Source organism: Humulus lupulus, chromosome 4 (genome assembly GCF_963169125.1).
Source record: "Humulus lupulus chromosome 4, drHumLupu1.1, whole genome shotgun sequence".
Taxonomy (NCBI): Eukaryota; Viridiplantae; Streptophyta; class Magnoliopsida; order Rosales; family Cannabaceae; genus Humulus; species Humulus lupulus.
Genome location: NC_084796.1, coordinates 244,334,780 through 244,342,071, shown reverse-complemented (window position 1 = coordinate 244,342,071; position 7,292 = coordinate 244,334,780). Strand labels below are relative to the sequence as shown.

The following is a 7,292-nucleotide window of genomic DNA, read 5'->3' as shown; positions in this document are numbered from 1 at the left end:
CCTTGGTGGAGGCAGTGGTCCTCGGGAATCAGAAGACCCACTCCTCTCCTCAACATCTAGGTTCTCCATTGGTTGTTTTCCAGGACGTCTTGGGTAAATTTCTTCAGGTGTGTTCTGATAGTTTATGGCCATGACCTTTTCAGGGATCAATGCTTGAGGCTCTCAATGAAAGCACCAAACTGTTGACGCCGTTTTTCGTCAACAGTGAAAGGAGAGCACGTAAATAATAACTGATAATGGCCAATTAAAATATGACAATACAAACACACGATTTTTACGTGGTTCAGCAGTTAAATCTGCCTAGTCCACGATTCTCTGTTATTAAATTCAAGATTATCTCTGAAAATTCTTAAGCATGAATTCTTCAGAGTTTTCTCTCAAGATCCAGAATTTTGGTCCATTACAATGGTGCATGATCTCTCTATTTATAGAGAAGGCTGCAGAATACTATCCCACATGTTTTGGGTAGTTACTCTTTTTGTATAAATAAAATAAATGGCTTTAAATGCCTATAATTAGATATAAAAGGAAACGTCCCCTGAAGACCAGGGGACGTATAACTGACCAAATAATATCCCGCGATTCTAGGGGATTTACAGTAATAAATGGAAATTACATCTCGTATGGACAACACTTATAGATATTCAAGGTTTTTATCGTATATCTCCAAGGCCTTAACTTCCCAGGTTTCTCGTCATCTTCCGAGCTAACGACATCTCCCAAGGTCATATGTCTTTCGAGATCGTATGCGCGTCAGGCTCGGAACCACTAATCCGAGGTCATCCCTAAGGATAGATCGATCTCGGAGGTTCCCTTCCGAGATCGTGAATATCTCGAGGTCACCATAATCGAGGTCGTCTCAGTTTTTCAGGCTCAATATTTAATCCTGGAGCATGCTTCAAGCTGTACGAGTTCATTCACTGCGAATCCAGCTTTCGAGGTCACATTTAACATGGCTTGAAAACTGGGTACAACATCTCACTACAACAATTATGCCCATATATTACATTAAAATATAGCATATTTTAAAAAACTCTATTGTTTGACCGGACTAAAAATTTTAGGCGCTAAATTATACTTAGGCTCCAAATGAAAGACAAAAGCAAAAAATCCCTAATAACCCTACGCCTCCTCTGTTTCTCTCTCATGCTCTATCTTTCTCTCTCAGCAACTCTCTCGTTCAATCTTTCTTTCTTTCTCTCTGTTTGTTGCAGGTGTGCAACAAGGTGATGGGGTCCGCGGCTTGGGTCGTGTGACAGGGAGGCTTGACTCGTGGGTCTACGACGTGGCTCGCTCGTGGGTGCGACGGTGCTTGCGGCGGTGGGTCTACGGCGTGGGTGCGGCGGTGCTTGCGGCGGTGGGTCTACGGCGTGGGTGCAGCGGTGCTTGAGCTCACGATCTCCGAGTAATATATATGTGCTCTTTTGGTGGCTGACCTTGCCATTCGTGGTGGACGCAGTCTTTGTATGAGGGTATTAATTTTTTTACAGTGTTTAATTTTCATATGTTGTTTACCACATCAAATGTTTGTTCTTGAATCTAGGTATATCTTCTTTTTGAATCTTGTTATTATCTGTGGATTTCTTGAATCTGAGTATTGTATATTGAGTAAGTAAGAAAATGTTATGCTCAATATTATTTGTCAGGCCACCTGTTCCGGACTTGGGTAATAATGCTATGATGGATGATTGGGTCAAGCAGTTTGAGGAGCTTGCTGGCTCTCAGGTACTTCTCTATTTCAATCATTTGGGTGTTGAAATTATTTTGTGATGAAATTATTTGAAAGTGTTTGTACGTTGAATTGTTGATGTTGCATTCAAGGTTTATTGATGTGTTTGTTTTTGTTGCAGGAAAAGTTGGCATATTTTAGAATAAAAGAGCTTAAGGATGTTCTCACTCACTTAGGTCTTTCAAAGCAGGGGAAGAAGCAGGTGAGATGCTAAAGAAATTGTTTGTGCTGGATGTTGCCTGCATGTGGATTTGGCAATTTATCACACTTTGGCTTCAACGTTTAAAAATTACATGTTGCTCCTTTTTTTGTTGATTAGGAGTAGCACTTTTTGTTTTTTGGTATGCATAATCCAATAACTTCTTTGTGATGTTGGCTTTGTAAAGGTTTTAGAGAAGGTGCTAGCTAGTTTAATTGGTAGTTGTTAGTCATTTGGTGTCATGTCGCAGAACATCAGGTCAAATTTTGCCTTTCTTATGGGAAGGGATTATGGGCAAGGGAGAGGGTTACCTCCTGTTGTGTAACCCACTAGTAAGAGAAAAGGTTGTACTAGTATTTTTTTTTGGTTATTTAGTTAATACAGAATTCATACACAATTGATTTTTGTATTGGTGTGTATTCTTCTCAATAAATCTTAATTTTTTCTTATTTATCTGCCTCTCCCACAATTATGGGAGAAAGGCAAACAGTTTGACAGTAGGAGCAGGGATTTGATCACTTAACTTGATGATTATTTGTAATAAAGATACAATAACATCAAGTTCTTGTAACAGTTGCCCATCTGAGAATAATTTTCTGCAATGACACCTTACTTGCACAAGACTAATGAATTTTAGTCTAAATATTGTCTATTTATGCTTTTACTAGAAGGGTGTTTGTTTTAATGATTCATTTTGAGCATCTTGTTAATGTTTTTGGATTGGTGTTTTATGACTTTACATTTGTTGTTATTAATGCAGGACCTTGTTGACCGGATATTGGTTGTTTTATCTGATGATCAAGGTATAGATGGTGTGTTTTTTTTGCTTTCCTACCTGAAAATAGCTAAATTCCTTTCATTTGCATTTGTCAGTCTTGTGTTATTTACTTTTCTTTCCAGTGAAATTTATATATTTGGACCTTGGCTATGTAGTTGATGTTTGTCTAGGTAGATATCTATTAAATAGTCAGTCTTAAACACTAAAACAGCGACTGTCTACATCACACATCTTTGTTTTTCTAAAAAAGTTATTATTATGTTTTCTATAAGTTAGTTTCCATTTCAAATTTAGTTTTCTGGCATTGTAGCCTGGTATAGAATTTGGTTGGGTTGCTCAAACTTGTGCTTATTAGTACTGTAATTGAGCATTCTGCTTTGAGGTTTCTTGCTTTTACCATGTCCTGGTTGTGGTCTAAATTCTCTTATTTTGTGTGAAATTAATTCTAGCTGAATTTATGTTCTCTTTTACCGTTTCTAAATTGTGGGCAAAGAAGAATGCTGTGGGGAAGGAACAGGTGGCACAGCTTGTAGATGACATATATAGGTTTGTCTTATATCTTGCACTATCTGATTCATAAAGTCACTGGATTCTACTCTTTTTGCTACTGTCTATTTTTTTTCCCTTAGAAAATACATTTTCCTGTTTCTCATAAAAATGCAAGGGATGGAGGTAAGTATTCCGTCATTGTTCTTACTGGCCTTTGTTTGTGTGGTTTTAAATAAAATAATTTTCTACTACTTGGTCTATGTGAATGCTTTTTCAATTTTAAATATTTGCTTTGCGAACATATATTAATCTCTCAGGATTTCAAGTTTTACTATGAGGTTGTTGTCACATTCTCCTTAAAATCATTTTGAAAGAAATTGATAAGGTTCCTTAGTTACATGATTTGGCCAAGTCAAAGTATTTGATGGACTCAATTATTGCGTCAATATAAGCTTTGGCTTGAATCAGGAAGCTAAAAAATGCATCACATGTCATATGCTGTGATTTTAATTTCTGTTTTTAACATACACATCATCTATTAGGCTTGTCCAGCAGCAGCTGGTGCTAAGCTGTCTTGTTTGTTGTTTTTCTATTATTACCACTTATGTTAGATTGACAACAATAACCTCTAAGTGTGTACTATATTATGACAATTTTTAATCTAGGCTATTAGGGATTTTAACTTGCTCAAGTGTTGCAAGTTATTGTTTGTTATTTGTTTCATATTTAAGAGTTTTATGGCTTTTACATCTGAAAGATGCATGATTTGCTTCTAAATGTTGTAGTTCATGGAGCTTTAAGGTGCTGGGCTCTTCTCTCTGATGACTTGGACGATAAAGTGATGCCCACATTAGTACCTGTTTTGTTCCCATGCTTGCTTACTATTGTTTCATCCACTCAGGTTTGTTTGTGTTATATTTTGGTTCCCATTTTGGCAGCTCTTTAGAATCCTATATTGAGTGTATTTTGATGTTTTTTAATTTTAATTTTATTTTATTTTTTAAGGGGTGTTATTTAAGGAAATCTGAAATAAGCATAAATAGTAAATTATGCTTTTGAGTTCACATTAGTATTTGCACATGTGCATAACAATGTTAATTTTGAGTCATTTGCTTTATTGAACAAATGAGTGAGGTAAAGAGGCCAAATGAATGAGAATTTTATGTCAAAACTTCGCGAGGAATTTGATGGTTCAAGTAAAAGTTTAAATTTCTTACCAAATGACTGAATCGTACTTGCATTTTTGTCTGTTTGCAATCTCTGGGCATCTTATTTATTTCTTTAGCTAAAGGTGGGTAATATGCATAGTGATTAGTAATCCTTAAGGAAGGGACTTCTATATTACAGGAGAGAGCTATGCAGGTGATTAACCTTCAAACTCGTTTTATGTTGATTTAATGGATTAAGCTGTGTAGGCATTAGTAACAAGTATCTCAAAATTCATTTGTTGAATTCATGTTTGAGCCAATCAGTTCTCCAATTTCTTCATACTAATTATATTTTATGCACACGTATATTCATATATCATCAATACTTTGTTTGAATTGTGGTTTTCTTTGTGGGCATCTATGTACTAGGACATTATGTTCCTCAGCTGAGCCAGGCAATTGTAAAACACAACTCTGCAACAAAGGAAAAAGCCATTAATCTGAAGGGTTATATGGTACTTGTTTCATTCATTTCTCTAGGAAAAATCCCAGGTTCTTATGTATCATGTGATGAAATAGAGAGCTAAGATATCTGTTTAATGCAGGTGGGAAATGCTTTAACTGACGATCACCATGATCACTTGGGGCTTTTCCAATTCATGTGGTCAGCTGGCTTGATATCTGACGAGACATACAAATTACTAAACCTTCTATGTGTTTCTCAGCCATTTATACACTCCTCGAGTTCATGTGATAAGGTTCTCGAAATTGCTTCTGAAGAACTTGGCGACATTGATCCATATAGCATCTACACTCCTGCCTGCCATGCTAATGGTAGCCAAACAAATCAATTGCGGAAAAGAAAGCACGTGAGTATGCTATTTGAAATCACTTATCTTATTTAAGGAGTAAACAAATAATTAATTTTGTTAATTATTCTCTATAACATATTTTTATTATCCTCATGAGGTGAATATATAGTTATATGCGTGCTATATTAGAATGGGGTATTAGACATTTGATAGTCTACCTTTCTTTTATGCACCACACCTTACATACAACTTTTTCAGCATAAGCTCTTTGATAATATTTTCGTAAGGGTGACATTTTTTCTGTTCAGAGTTTTATTTCTACTACCATGCTATATGTTATAGGACTAGTCATCTTTAGCTAACTTCCGTGAGCATCAAGTTTCCATCTGTGTTGGACCCTCATGTCTAATCACTAAAAATATTCAACTTCAGTTACTGTAGAGGAAGGTTGGTTGTTAAAGTTCTATTGATTTCTATTTAGGAACTCATAGATTGTAATTATTATCCTAATTATTTGCATATATGGTTCTTTTCCAAGCAAAAGTGCAAAATATGGGTTATTATTTCATGTTTAATGCCAGACTACAAAGCCCCACAGCCTCATCTCCATAAGGGGCCTGTGTGCTTTTGCTGGTCACATAATACAGGAATTTCAACGAGTGTTTATACAATGTGAGGTTGTATAAGTTATTTGTGTTTTAAGTAAAATTTGAATATATCTTTTTCTTACCTTTATTATACTACTTGAAGAACATGGAACAACTTAAATTCTACCTGTCACATTTGTTTAGGTGAGTATCAATGTGTTTCACATATTAAATGTTAGAACATTATATTCTCCTTACTTTTACTGGTTATAAATGCCAAACTTATCTAATGTATTGTTCGTGTTTCATCTTTTAACATTCTGTTTGATATATTGGACCAACAACTTCCTTCCACATTTTCAGGGATCTGGTATATTGTGGAACAAGTATGATTTTCCTGTATTCTTGCTCTCAGAGAGTAGTACGAAGACCATCCAAGAGGTAGTAAGTGTCATTTCATTTGGTTTTCATTTTGTACCGTCCACTGAAGAAGTGAAACCACTTTTAAAAGAAAAAGTCTAGTTATTTCAATTTTCATATTAATGGACTGTATTTAATTGTTGTTGATGTTTGCCCCCCCCCCCCCCCCCCCCTCAACCACAAGAAAATTTTTTGGCAGCTTTAGTTTATTGTTAATAAACTTTTTGATGTCACTCATATGCAGGTTTCTGAAGAAATTTTGAAGAGACAGAGATCTTATACCACTGTTGTGGCTGAGTTTGATCTTGTGATGCAGGTAGCTTGTTTGTTTTTAACTTTCTAGTGCATTTTATTGACTTTATCTCACAGACATTTTTTGGTTGTTGGCTTAATGATGTTTTCAAGGAATCTGTGATACATTTGTTTTGATTAGACAGTGAAAGCTGGAACTCGTGATTCAGAATCTTGTTTGAAAGAGGAGACCTGCCTTCCATTAGGGGGATACAGGTAACTCATTTTGCATTTGTTGGTATCCATAATGAAGTCTAACAGCTCTAAATGTGGTTCACGATTTGTATTTGTGTCTCATCTCTCTTTTGAGTTCGAAAGCTGACTTGTATTTTAGAATGTAGTCCTTATTCTCATTGGCTTGGTTTTCATTTTCTTTCTTATTAGATTTTATATTATTATATGTAAATATATGTGTGTGTGTGTGTGTGTGTGTGTGTATTTATTGTTTTGAGTGGGGAAGATTTCATGGGACTCTTTTTCTCAGTTTTATTTGTACAGGGGAGGTCAAAAGAATATGTATGTTGGTCTATAGTTGAGCTTTGTAGGATTCAAATCTTTGATGCTGAAACTTACTTCCATCAACCTCTATTAAATACTTGACCTGCCTTTGCTCATTGCCTTTTTTTGTAATGTTATAACTCCTTTTTTTTTTCATTCTTTCTTTCTCCTATAATCAATTGCTATCTTCACTGTAGGGATCTGATTTCTTCTTCTTTCATGTAGTTAGAAAATATTTCTAGCTTTTTTTTTAACTTTCTTTGGTTTTGATGAGTCTTTGATCTGAGTGGTGTGTACATATTAAAGATCATAATAAGGATGCTGAAATGTAAAACATTTTC

The 7,292-nt window shown here is 35.3% G+C and overlaps 2 long non-coding RNA genes across 2 annotated transcripts; both read left to right on the top strand.

Moving 5' to 3' along the window:
* The first annotated feature begins 4,496 nt into the window (after window positions 1–4,496).
* Window positions 4,497–5,018, top strand: LOC133829493 (uncharacterized). Its single transcript, XR_009891807.1, has 3 exons — window positions 4,497–4,557; window positions 4,773–4,858; window positions 4,949–5,018. It is a non-coding gene; the product is annotated as an uncharacterized LOC133829493 (long non-coding RNA).
* Window positions 5,019–6,105: 1,087 nt separating this feature from the next.
* On the top strand, window positions 6,106–6,689 carry LOC133829492 (uncharacterized). The gene is made up of 3 exons (XR_009891806.1): window positions 6,106–6,183; window positions 6,407–6,478; window positions 6,596–6,689. It is a non-coding gene; the product is annotated as an uncharacterized LOC133829492 (long non-coding RNA).
* Window positions 6,690–7,292: the final 603 nt, after the last annotated feature.